Genomic DNA, 14,429 nt, shown 5'->3' on the forward strand with positions numbered 1-14,429 from the left:
AAGCTGCAATCCATATTAATAAACCTAGGAGACACACACACACACACACACACACACACACACACACAGACCCCCCAATATTTAAACCTTTTGATATTTTCTATTCTGCTCTATTCCATTTTATTCTTAAAAGTTGTCAGTTACAACCCAGTAACTTTATTTTACAACTCACTGATAAATCATGATCCATAGCTTGAAAAACACCATCCTAGAACACCCATTTTCAAAATCTGTGTATCTCAAATCAGAGAAAGCAAAGGTGGTGGAATGGGAGTGCTGGGCATTGTGCACAACCACCACCTCTTCCCTAGACTGCAGGCCAAACAACTCAAGCAGAGCTGCTGGAAATGGTAGCATCTCAGCAAGAAAATGGCAGAAAGAAAAATGACTGAGAACTCTGCTTTAAGTGGAAACAGCCCACCTTGTCTTATCAGAAATTTCTAGAGGTCACAGACTCCACATGTATTGACTAAGCAAAGATATTTACATTCAGGAGAGGCTTTGTTTTCAGTTATGAAATGTTGCTTTTTATCTACCTAAGAGTTGTGAGGATGGGCAAGGCTCTTTGGAGAATTTATCTAATTAAGCTTGATACTATTCTCACGAGGAAGGAAGAAGACATGGTACTGGCAGGAGTAAGAGCAGGGCCAGGTGAAGTGAGGGAAGCATGTTGATTACTGAATGTTTTTTTCTGTGTAACATGACTTTACACCCCTCACCTTAATCCTGCCCCATCAGGTCTTGTCTTTATTTAAAATGTTGATATTGTATACAGCATAGATATTTTGCATTAATTTTTATTAAAATATTGCGTTAAAATTATTTATTTTAATTATTACAATTTTTAGCATTCCCTTAAATGTTGCACCTCATTGACCTCACTCTAGTCCTGGCCCAAAGAGATTCTGCAGTCAGCTACTAACTAGTGCACATTAAACAAGAAAGTATCAAAAACAGACTTTCTAAAAACTGCTTCTCTAATTACAGTTTTACTAAGCACCATGACTCAAATACTCATCTTAACGTCCTACCAGCGATGTTTCAGAACTAGCAAACTCAATCATCATAAGACAAATTTTGTAGAACGTCTTTCATACCTCTGCAGTTAAAAATATTTTGGAGGCAATAAAGAAGGCACAAACCATAGTTCCGGTTCTTCCTAGAAAAGAAAAGTATTTCAAGGAACATACGTGGTATAAAAATACACTCAGAAATATTCAAGGAGTGCATTTTAAGTTGATTTTTCTTTTTTTTGAGACAGGGTCTTGTTGTGTCACGCAGGCTGGAGTGCAGTGGCACAATCTTGGCTCATTGCAACCTCCGCCTCACAGGTGAAAAATACGCAAATTACATTTACAGTAAAAATATCTCTCACCATCTCTCCACAAAAGGACACGATGAGGTTTTTACTAAATCTATAAGAAAGCAACAATTATGTCTTTTATAATTTTTTTGGATAATAGTAAAAAAGAAAAATTCCCAACTCATTGAGTACATTAATATAACTGATTCCAAAATTGCACAAATACAGTAGAAGATATTTTTACACCAGTCTCACATATAAATGTAGATTTTAAAATATACATATATTTTCAAAGTGAATTCAGCAACGTAAAAACACCATGTATCAACACCAAGTGCCATTTCTCTTAAGGATGCAAGGATTTTTTTCCAAGATGGCAGATTACAGGCTTTTAGCATGCCTCAGTCATTTGGAAATAGCAAGCAAGTACATAAAGACCAACTCTGTGAGCTTTAATTCAAGAAAGAAAATGGCAATTCCCCAGAATTATGAAGGACATCCCAGATCCTGGGGAGGACATTGCAGGCAAGCAGCCCTCAGGACAGCATTCGACTGACAAAAGTGAGTGAAGCCTCAGTATGTGAGAGAGGCAGACAGCATCCCTCTGTCTCACCTTTCCACTGGAGATCCACGCAACCCGGGCAGAGGAAGAGATTGTTTCTCCCAAACCTTGAAGATCATTTGAGGAGAGACTTGGAGACTTTGTGGGGGAAAGACACAGGGAAACGCTGCTGGCATTGTCCCAAACCTGGACTGGGAGCAGGACAACACTGGGGGAATCTTCCCTATCTGGCTCCACCCATCTTGTGCCCCCAATCCCCCTACCCCTAGGGCTGAGGGAGCTCAGATTAATGTGTACTCAGGAAATCAGCCCATTCCTGGGGCAGCAGAGAGCTCCTCCCAATCAACAAGGATCAAGTACACAGCCAGCGGCACTGGCAACAGCCAGCTCTTACCCATGGCGCCATCTACTGGCTTGCAGGTCAAACCACACACCCAATATAAAACCTGCTGGCAGAAGTGCATAGGGCTGCAGAAGCAAAGCCAAAAGACCCTACCCAGCATGCTCTACAGCCACACCCCCTAGAGAGGAGGGAAAGGGAAAGAAGAAAAAATAACAATAATATTATAGAAAAGGAAAGAAAAAGAAAAAATCCTACCCAATCAAAAATAATTACACAAATTAGAAGTGCTAGTATCTCCAGATGAGAGGGACCCACGCAAGAATTCTGGCACCATGAGAAATCTGAATGTAGTGACACTACCAAAGGATCACACTAGCTCTCTGGCAATGCTTCCTACCAAAATGAAAACTCAGAGATGACAATAAACATTTCAAAGCTTGGGTTGCAAGGAAGCTCAATGAGATTCAAGGTTGAAATCAACAAAAAGAAACTTCTACATCAATCCAGGAAATGAAGGAAGAGATAAACATCTTAATAAGAAATCAATCAGAACTTCTAGAATTAAAAAAACTCACTTAAGGAATTTCAAAATACAACTGAAAGCTTTATCAATAGACTGGACAAAGTAGAAAACATAATTTCAGAGCTTGAACACTGGTCTTTTGAACTAATCCAGTCAGACAAAGATAAAGAAAAAAGATTTTTTAAAAGTGAAGAAAGTCAGAAATATGAGATTATGTAAAGTGATCAAACCTACAAATTACTGGCATGCCCTAGAGAGAAACAGAAAAAGAAAACAGCCTGGAAAACATATTTGATGGAATAATTCAAGAAAATTTCTTGAATCTTGCTAGATAGACATCTAAGTACAATAAAGCCAGACAGCACCTGTGAGATACTATAAAAAATGAGCATTACCAAGGCATATACTCACCAGACTGTCCAAGGTCACTGTCAAAGAAAAAGCCCTAAAGGCACTGGAGAAAAAGGCCAGATCACATACAAAGGTAGCCCCATCAGGATAACAGCAGACTTCTCAGCAGAAACCTTACAAGCCAGGAGAGACTGAGGGATCTATTTTCAGAATTGTTAAAGAAAATAAATTATAATCAACAGATTCATATCCTGCCAAACTAAGCTTCATGAGTGAAGGAGAAATAAAAACATTTTTCTAGAGAAGCAAATGCCAAGAGAGTTCATTACCACTAGACCAGTCTTACAAGAGATGCCTAAGGGAGTTCTAAACATGGAAATGAAAGAATGATACCTGCTATCATAAAAACACACTTAAGTACATAGCTCACAGACCCTATAAAACAACCACACAATAGAAATTGCAAAAAAACCAGCTAACAATTTCATGATAGGGTGAAAAGCTCACATGTCAATAGTAACCTTGAATGTAAACACACCACTTAAAAGTCACAGAGTGGGCTGGGTGCGGTGGCTATTCCTGTAATCCCAGCACTTTGGGAGGCCAAGGTGGGCAGATCACGAGGTCAGGAGATCGAGACCATCCTGGCCAATGTGGTGAAACCCTGTCTCTACTAAAAATATAAAAATTAGCCAGGCGTGATGGCACATGCCTATAATCTCAGCTACTCAGGAGGCTGAGGCAGGAGAATCACTTGAACCTGGGAGTCAGAGGTTGCTGTGAGCCAATATCATGCCACTGCACTCTAGCCTGATGACAGAGTGAGATTCTGAAAAAAAAAAAAAAAAAAAAGAAATAAATAAATAAAAAAGTCAAAGAGTGGCAAGTTGGATTAAAAAAACAAAACCCATCTGTCTGCTGCCTTCAAGAGACCCATCTCACATGTAACACCAATAGGTTCAAAGTAAAGGGTTGAAGAAAGATCTGTCACACAAACAAAACACAAAAAAGAGCAGGGGTCACTATTCCTAAAACAGATAAAACAAGCTTTAAACCAACAATAGTAAAAAAGGACAAAGAAGAGCATTACATAATGATACGGAGTTCAATTCAACAAGAAGTCTTAACTATCCTAAATATATATGCACCCAACATTAGCTCACCCAGGTTAATAAAACAGATACTTCTAGACCTATGAAAAGACTTAGCCACACAACAATAGTCAGGGGACTTCAACACCTCACCGATAACATTACACAGATCATAAAGATGGAAAACTAACACAGAAATTCTGGACTTAAATTCAACACTTGATCAATTGGACCTAATAGAAACCTAAAGAACTCCCAGCATTTTGGGAAGCTGAGGTGGGTGGGCGGATCACGAGGTCAGGAGTTTGAGACCAGCCTGGCCAATATGGTGAAAACCCATTGCTACTAAAAATACAAAAATTAGCCTGGTGTGGTGGCAGGTGCCTGTAATCCTAGCTACTCGGGAGGCTGAGGCAGAAGAATTGCTTGAACCCAGGAGGCAGAGGTTGCAATGAGGCGAGATCATGCCACTGCACTCCAGCCTGGACAACAGAGTAACACTCAATCTCGAAAAAAAAAAACACCTACGAACCAAGAAAGCCCAGATCAGATGTATTCACAGCTGAATTCTATCAACTATACAAAGAACTGGTACCAGTTCTACTGAAACTATTCTAAAAAATTGAGGAGGGACTCTTCCCTAATTCATTCCATGAATCCTGCATCACCCTGAAACCAAAACCTGGCAAAGACACAATAAAAAGAAGAAAACTAAAAGGTAATCTCAATGATGAAGACAGCCACAAAAATCCTTAACAAAATACTGGCGAACCAAATCCAACAGCACATCAAAAAGTTCACGATCAAGTAAGCTTCATTCCAAGGATACAAGGTTCAGCATATGCAAACCAATAAATGTGATTCACCACACAAACAGAATTAAACAGAAACCACATGATCATCTCAACAGATGCAGAAAAAAAAGCTTTTGATAAAATCCAACATCTTTCTTGATAAAAAAAAAAAAAAACACTCAAGAAACTAGGAATCAAAGGAACATACTTCAAAATAGAGCCATGGGCCAGGTGCAGTGGCTCACATCTGTAATCCCAGCACTTTGGGAGGCCAAGGCAGGCAGATCACTTGAGGTCAGGGGTTCAAGACCAGCCTGGCCAACATAGTGAAACTCCGTCTTTACTAAAAATACAAAAATTAGCCAGGCGTGGCGGCACATACCTGTAATCCCAGTGACTCAGAAGGCTGAGGCAGGAGAATCGCTTGAACCCAGGAGGCGGAGGTTGCAGTGACCGAGATTCCACCACTGCATTCCAGCGTGGGTGACAGAGCAAGACTCCGTCTCAAAAAACAAACAAACAAAAAAACAGGCTGGGCGCGGTGGCTCATTCCTGTAATCCCAGCACTTTAGGAGGCTGAGGTGGGTAGATCACCTGAGGTCAGGAGTTCGAGAGCAGCCTGGCCAACTTGGTGAAACCCCATCTCTACTAAAAATACAAAAATTAGCTGGGCGTGGTGGCAGGCGCTTGTAATCCCAGCTACTTGGGAGGATGAGGCAGGAGAATCACTTGAACCCGGGAGGTGGAGGTTGCAGTGAGCCAAGATTGCACCACTGGACTCCAGCCTGGGCAAGAAGAGTGAAACTCCATCTCAAAAAAAAAAAAAAAAAAAAAAGAAATCATTTCCTTTGCAGCATCATGGATGCAGCTGGAAGTCATTATCCTGAGCAAATTAATGCAGAAACAAAAAACCAAATACCGTATGTTCTCACTCATAAGTGAAAGCTAAACAATGGGTGCTCATGGACATCAAGGTGGCAATAATGGACCCTGGGGAGTTCTAGAGGGGGCACAGCAGAAAAGGGCACAGGTTGAAAAACTAACTATTGGGTCGTGGGCTCAGTACCTGGGTGATGCGATCAATCACACCCCAAACCTCAGCATCACACAATATTACCAATAAACCTGCATATGTACTTCCAAATCTAAAAGTTAAATTATACCAAAAATCTAAGCTCAAAAAGAATAAAAGTCTTTTACCCATTAAAAAACAAATAATAAAAGAATACGAATCATCCTATATCAGAAATCTATGTTAATGCAATTTATCATATTCATTGATTAAAGAAGACATACCTTACAATTATCTCAATTAATGTAGGAAAAAGCATTCACTAAAATTCAGCCTGCACCTGTGACTTTAAAAATTAACAACAACTAGGAAACTTCCTTAACTCAACAAAGAGAATCTACCAAAATACCTACCAGGAACATCATATTAATGACATAATATTGACAGTATTTTCTTTAAAGCCTGGCATTAAACAAAAATGCCCTCTCTTCACTGCTTCCATTTAACAGTATACTGCAGAGCCTAACCAGTGTAGAAAGTCAGTGTAGTAAGTAAATCTATAGAATAACTCCTTAATCTAATGAGAGAGTTTAGGAAGATTTCTAGATGCAGGCTCAACATAAACAAAAATTAATAGCTAAATCAAGGATGCAGGTTGAAATCTTTACAGTAATTAATAAAAACATAGAAAAGGAGTATATGACTTCCAAGGTAATGACAGAGGGTGAGAAGGAAAGAATTATATCATTAAAATTCAATCGAACAAAAACAGAATGTCAGTAGGAAAATAGAAGAGTTAAATAAAATAGATGTACATAGAACGCTGTTCTCAACAATGCATAATACATGTTCTTTTCAAATGTACAGAAAACATTTGACAATATCGACCAAATTCTGGGCCATAAAGCAAATCTAAACAAATTTCAAAGAACTAAAAAAGAAAAAAATACATAGTATGTTCTGTGTCCACAACACAATATAATCAGAAATAAAAAATTTAAAGATAAATACAAAATTCTCATATGTTTGGAAATAAGGAAGTATACCTCTACATAACTCATGTGTCAAAAAAAAAACAAGCACAAAGTTGGAACATAGTTTGAACTAAGTAAAATAAAAACACTACAAATAAAAATTTATGGGATGAAGCTAAAGCAATTCTTACAGGAAAACTTGTAGCCTTAAATGGTAAATAGAAAAGAGAGTGGTCGGCACTCTAAGAATTATCCATGTCAAGAAGTCAGGAAAAGAACAAATTAACCCAAGGAGTACAGAAGAAAATACTAAATATCATAGTAATTGATGAAATAAATAAATAAAAAATAGAGACCACCAATAAGGCCAAAAATTTGGTACTTTTAAAGGACTAGTAAAACTGATAAATCCCTGGTGAGACTAATGAAAAGAAAAAAAGGGGAGAAGGCACCAAGAAAGCAATGTCGGGAATAAAAAAGGGAACCCCTCTGTAGACATTAAAATGGTAAAATGATATTGTGAACAATTTGATGTCAAGACATTTGCAAAGTCAGATTAAATGGACAAATGCTGGGAAAACTATAATCTACCAAAATGGGCAAAAGAAATAAAATTATAAAAACATTCTATATATGGAATTGAGTCATAATTTAAAGACTTCTCTCCAGAGAAAACTCTAGGCCAATGTGCCTTCACTGGTGAATTTCACTTTACACTTAAGAAGGAAAAAAATCATCATGCATAAATTTACCCAGAGAATAAAAACAGAGAAAATGAAATCTAACCAATTTTATGAAGCCAAGATTTGAAAAAACTATCAGAAAGGAAAATTATAACCAATCGCCCAGATGACATGAATTTGAAAATCCTAAACAAAATATTAACAAACAGAATCTGGCAATTTAATAATAAAATAATTTAATAAGCATTTAACAAAATAATACAGCACAACTAAATTATGTTTATTCCAGAAATATGTTGGTTTACCACTTAATCAATGTAATTAACCACATTTATGTATAGGATAAAGTAGAAAAATTATCATCTCAAAAATTCAGAAAAATCTTTAAGAATTCAACATCCATTCATGATTTAAAAAAAAAAAAACTCTTAGCAAGCTAAAGAATTTCTTTTTTCTTTCTTTTTTTTTTGTTTTGTTTTTTGAGACAGAGTCTCACTCTGTCATCCAGGCTGGAGAGCAGTGGTGTGATCTTGGCTCACTGCAACCTCTGCCTCCTGGGTTCAAGTGATTCTCGTGCCTCAGCCAGAGTAGCTGGCATTACAGGCATGTGCCACCACACCTGGCAAATTTTTGTATTTTTTAGTAGAGACAGGGTTTCACTATGTTGCCTAGGCTGGTCTTAAACTCCTGGCCTCAAGTGATCTGCCCCCACTGGGCCTCCCAAAGTACTGGGATTACAGGTGTAGGCCATGGCGCCCAGCCAAGGAATTTCTTAATCGATAAATGGTAGCTAATACACACACGCATACACACACACACACACACACACACATACACACACAGTCGTAAAGCAATTGGAGAGACGTTGAATGCTTTTCCTTTGAGAATGGAACTGTATGTTGATGGCTGCTATTGCCACTTCTAATTCTACACTATACTGAAGGTTCTAGCCAGTGCCAGGGGAGATGAACGACTGAAATGGAAAAAATACAATTTATTATTTTCATATGATGTAATCATGTACCATAAAATCCAAAAGAATCTATAGATAAATTAGTAGAACTAATAAGTGAGTTTAGGCTGGGCACGGTGGCTCAGGCCTGCAGTCCTAGCACTTTGGGAGGTGGAGGCTGAGGCTGGCAGATCACTTGAGCGCAGGAGTTTGAGACCGACCTGGGCAACATAGCGAAACCCCATCTCTACAAAAAAATCAAAAAATTAGCTGGGCATGGTGGCACCTGCCTGCAGTGCTAGCTACTCAAGAGGCTGATATAGGTGGATCACCTGAGCCCAGGGAAGTTGAGGCTGTAGTGAGCCGTGATCATGCCACTGCACTCCAGCCTGGGTGACAGAATGAGACCCTACCTCAAAAAAAAAAAGAAAAGTGAGTTTATGAATGTTTCTAATTGCAAGATTAATAAATAAAATGAACTGCATTTAAAACAATAAAAAACATTTAGAAAATAAACATTTTAAAGGGATATCATTTAAATAACCACAAAAACATCTAAGAATGAATCTCACCAAAAATATGCAAGCTTTCTATACAGAAAATGAGAAAGCATTGTAAAGAGAAATTGAAGAGGACCTAACTAAATGAGAGAATACCTCTCTTCATGGGTTGGATGAGTCAATATTGTAAAGATTCAATTCTCCCCAGTCTATAAATTCAATGCAATTCCAAACAAATTTCTATCCAGTGTGTGTAATTTGACTAGTTGATTCCCAAATTTATATGGAAATTGTGAAAAAGAAGAAGATGATGAGGACGTATTAGAAAGCTACAGTAAGATAGTTGTGCTATTGGCACACAGATGAAAAATCAATGAACAGAATAGAAAGGTCAGAAACAGATTCATGTTCTTCAGGGTAGCAAAGAAATGAAAATCTTCTGAACCATTGTGCTGGAATAACTGGATAGCCATACATGAAAAAAGATGAAACCTGATGCCTTCCTCACACCACACATAAATCAATTTTAAAAGGAATGAACCTTCTCGAAGAAAATATAGTAGTAAAATGTCCTTTAAACTCAAGGAAAATTGTCTTAATCGGGACACAAAAACACAAACTTTATAAAGGGAAAGCATGATACCTATGATGGTAATACAATTAAGAACTTCTGTTAACCAGAAGATACTCCTGAAAGAGAGAAAAGGCAAATCACAGAGCAGAAAAGCTTTCTTGAATACATTTATGACCAATAACAGAATTGAAATCAGAATACATAAAGAACTCCTACAATCAGGAGAAAAAAGATGAATAATCCAGGAGAAAAATGGTTAAGAAAATTAAAAAGTTACTTTACATAAAGGATATCCAAATACTTAATAATCTTAAGAAAACTTCCTCAATCTTATTCGTAATTATAGAAATGTAAATGATCACCACCATAAGATGCCATCACACAAACACCCAAAGGCTAAAAATAAAAATACTCAGAATTGCAAGTATTGGGGAAGATATGGAATGCTTGAAGTCTACAATACCAGTGGAGTAAAAATTGGTACAACTGTTTTAGAAAACAGGTGACATTATCAAGTAAAGTTTAAGATTCATTACTCTAAGACAGAACAATTTTAGTCTGAGGTATACACTCAACAAAAATGTGGCCACATGTGCGACAAGAAACATGTATTTTTAAAAGCAGTATTATTGGGCTAGGCGCGGTGGCTCATGACTGTAATCCCAGCACTTTGGGAGGCAGAGGCAGGCACATCACTTGAGGTCAGGAGTTTGAGACCAGCCTGGACAACATGGCAAAACCCCATTGCTATTAAAAATACAAAATTAGCTGGGTGTGGTGGTGGACGCCTGTAATCCCAGCTACTCTGGAGGCTCAGGCATGAGAATTGCTTGAACCCAGGAAGTGGAGGTTGCAATGAACTGAGATCATGCCACTGCACTCCAGCCTGGGTGACAGAGTGAGACCTTATCTCAAAACAAAAAACAAAAAACATAATTTATCACAATAAAAATTGGAAACAACCCAAATGTAATAGAAAAAAAGAGATTCCATTTTCAGTCACAATTTGTGTAGGAATGAATTTTTGAAAAGATGTGCAAAGACATAATGAAAAAAAGTGTAAAATATTATTAAAGAATGAACAAGATGATTCACATGTACAACTCAATATCGCAAAGTTGTCAGTTCTCTCAAGTTAATCTATAAATTCAATGTAGTTCAAATAAAAATCCTAAAAGAGTTTTATTATGGCACTTCACAAAATGATTTTAAAATTGAATGTAATAATTAAGTTCCAAGAAGAGCAAGACAATTCTGTCTTTATCAAACCATATTATAAAGCTACAATAATTACAAAAGTGTGGTAGAGAGAACTTAGGAACAGTTTTGAATATTTATAGAAACTTGGTATATTACTGAGAGGGACTACAAATTAATGGAGAACAAAATAGCATGCATTTGATGGTGTTAAGACAATTGGCTATCTATATGAAAAAAACATTTCCCCCAACTTCCAACTAGATTAAAGACCCAAATATTAAAAATGGAACTTGAATATTTTTGAAGAAATGTGGAATATCTTTACTACATCAGTATAGGGGTGAATTTCATAAACATGACAGAAAAGCATGAAATACATACACACACATAGATAAACAAATTTTACTATATTCAGTATTACAAACTTCTCTCCGGGCATGATGGCTCATGCTTGTAATCCCAGCACTTTGGGAAGCTGAGGTGGGTGGATCACTTGAGTCCAGGAGTTCGAGACCAGTCTGGGCAACACAGTGAGACCCTGTCTCTATAAAAAATACAAAAATTAGCCAGGCATGATGATGCTCACCTGTAGTCCCACTTACTCAGAGGGGCTGAGATGGGAGGATCGCTTGAGCCCCGGGAGGTTCAGGCTGCAATGAGCCCAGATCATGCCACTGCACTCCAGCCTGAGTGACAGAGCGAGATCATGTCTCAAAACAAAACAAAAATTTACAAACTTTTGTACAACAAAATAAATCACAATCAAATTTAAAAGGCAACATGTGGGGAGAATATAATTGCAATACTAAGAAAAATTGGCATTCAGATTCTTTAAAGAACTTCTGTAAATCAATATAAAATATTTTTACTATCATGATACTACTGGTAACCTGCAGGCAGCAACCAACCAGAAGACAGCAAGACTAATATGAATGAACACATAAAAAAGAGGCTGCTCTGGTGCATACCAGCTGAATATTAGCCCTCTAAACAACCTTTAACAAAATCAACAAAATACTATGTGAACACAGAATAATGTAAACCCCCTCTCAGCAAAAAAGAAAAAAGTCAAATTTGAAATGAATGTTTTCCTTCAAGCAAGGAATTAGCCTTAGTTAATAGAAAACTGATGCTAACTTCTTTAATAATAACATTTTAGGTTGGGCAATGTGAAATGGCCGTTTTTAAAGCAAAAGATGGTTAAAAACTGGCAATTTCAAATGATTCAACCTCTATATTCTTAACTATGGTATTGTAAATTGCCAGTTTATACACAATATTCCAACCTGTAGAGCTAAACACAGAACCTGTATATTAACTAGTATACAGCTAAACACAGAACCTGTATATTAACTAACAGGCTTGAAACTAGTCAATAAGACTAAAACTTGATTTTACTGAATTATGTAAGTCAGTTTACAGTGCTATGTTTTCCTGGAATTTGATATAAAAATTGATTTAGAGCCCACTAAAAATGTAATTATTTATGTTTGTCAAAATTTGTGAAATATGCTAAGATGATTATTTAAAGCCGAAACCTGAATGAGAGAAAACCTAATTGAACTTAAATTGGGTGGATTTACAAATGACTTTTTTTCCCCATTTTAACCCCACCAATGTCAACTTCTTCGTATCATTACACTATAAAAATTCCAGTATAATTTTTGAAATAGCATCTCTGTTGGCTCCCTTACTCTAAAAGGTTCTCACAAAGTTTAAGAACAACCTTAAATTTTACTGGAACAAAAACAGACATATAGACCAATGGAACAGAATAGAAAGCCCTGAAAAAATCCATGCATTTATAGTCAGCTGATGTTCGACAAAGGTGCCAAGAATCCAAGATGGGGAAAGGACAGTCTCTTCAATAAATGATACTGGGGAAACTGAATATCCACTTTCAGAAGAATGAAATTGCAACCTATCTCACCCAATATACAAAAATCAACTCAAAGTAAATGCTTAGCTGTGAAACCTGAAATTGGAAAACTACTAGAAGAAAACACAGGTGAAAATCTTCTTGACATTGGTCTAGGCCAAGATATTTTTGGATATGACTGAAAAGCATAGGCAACAAAAGAAAAAGTAGACAAATGATACTGTATCAAACTAAAATGCTTTTGCACAGCAAAGGAAACATTTATAGAGTAAAGAGACAACCTACAGAATGGGAGAAAATATCTACAAAGCATACATGTGATAATAGGCTAATAGTTTTTTTTTTAAAAAGGAACCCAGACAACATAATAGCAAGAGAACAAGTTACTTCTCTAGAAAATGGGCAAAGAACCTGAAAAGATATTTCCCAACGGAAGACACACAAATGGCCAAGAAGTATATGAGAAAATGCCAAACATCATTAATCATCAGGGAAAAGCAAATAAAAACCACAAAGAGATATCCTCACACCTGTTAGGATGGTCATTAACAAAAAGACAAAAGAAGAGTTGGTGAGGATGAAGAGAAAAGGGATCCCCCTTGTACACTGTTGGTGTGAATGTAAATTAGTAGTTATTGTGGAAAACAGCACTGAGATTCCTCAAAAAACCAAAAATAGAACTACCATATGATTTGGAGAGTCCACTTCTGGGGGTATATATCCAAAGGAAATGAAATCTGCACTCCCGTGTTCACTGCAGCATTATTCATAATACCCAAGCTATGGAGTCAATCTAAATGTCATCAGTGGATGAATGGATAAAGAATATGTGCTATCTATAAATAAAGGCATACAATTCAGCCTTAGAGGATATCCTGTCACATGATAATATGGATGAACCTGGAGAATATTATGCTAAGTGAAATAAGCCAGGCATAGAAAGACAAATACTGCATGACTCACTTATTTGTGGAATCTAAAAAAGTCAAATTCATAGAAGCAGAGAGTAGAATGGTGGTTACCAGGGGCTGGGGGGACAAAACTGGGGGGATTGTGGAGATGTTGGTTTTTACTTTATTATTATTATGTTTTTAGATTGAGTTTTGTTCTTGTTGCTCAGCTCTAGGAATCTAATACAGTGCCCAAGACAGAGGGACCATGCCCCCCTCCCAGATGACTCCCCCTGTGCCTACCTGTGACAGTGACCATAGCTAGTAAACTGGGGGCTCACGGTGTGTTTAGGCTGAGGGGGGCCTTCAAGTTTAGTGTCCCCAGGAGATGCTCAGCCTTCATGTGACCTGGATGCCCCCGAGTGTTTCGGCAACCCCTGGAGAGGCACACTGTCGGACAGCTGAGCTGAGAGCCTGTGAGCTGTCCCATAATCCATGGCCGAGACTCAGAGGGGTGTCCCAGCCTGCTGGCTCCCAGTTCAGGCTAAGTCAGCTGAGGAGGGCCTGTCCATGTGCAGAGGGTCCAGACCACATGCTCTGCCAGCCCATGACCTCGGCACTGGAGGACAGAAGGGCAGTGACAGCTGGGACGAGAGGAAGAGCAGATCTCAAATGCTCCCAGGCACTTGGCACTCGCAGGTAAAAATGTCTTCTGGATTCCCCAAGAATTTGCTACTCAGTGGGGAGGAGGAGGAGCAAGGAAGTGGCCACCGTTGGCTGCCTGTGCCCAGCAGGTCC

At 37.9% G+C, this 14,429-nt stretch overlaps 1 protein-coding gene and 1 pseudogene across 1 annotated transcript in view; both read right to left on the reverse strand.

Moving 5' to 3' along the window:
* The window catches only part of LOC134728414 (putative phosphatidylinositol 3,4,5-trisphosphate 3-phosphatase TPTE2P1), a 35,552-nt pseudogene extending 24,768 nt beyond the window's left edge, over positions 1-10,784 (reverse strand).
* Positions 1-14,429, reverse strand: part of LOC117975557 (uncharacterized) — a 56,268-nt gene that overhangs the window by 4,865 nt on the left and 36,974 nt on the right. The gene's annotated exons all lie outside the window — the stretch shown is intronic.

Source organism: Pan paniscus, chromosome 14 (genome assembly GCF_029289425.2).
Source record: "Pan paniscus chromosome 14, NHGRI_mPanPan1-v2.0_pri, whole genome shotgun sequence".
NCBI lineage: Eukaryota > Metazoa > Chordata > Mammalia > Primates > Hominidae > Pan > Pan paniscus.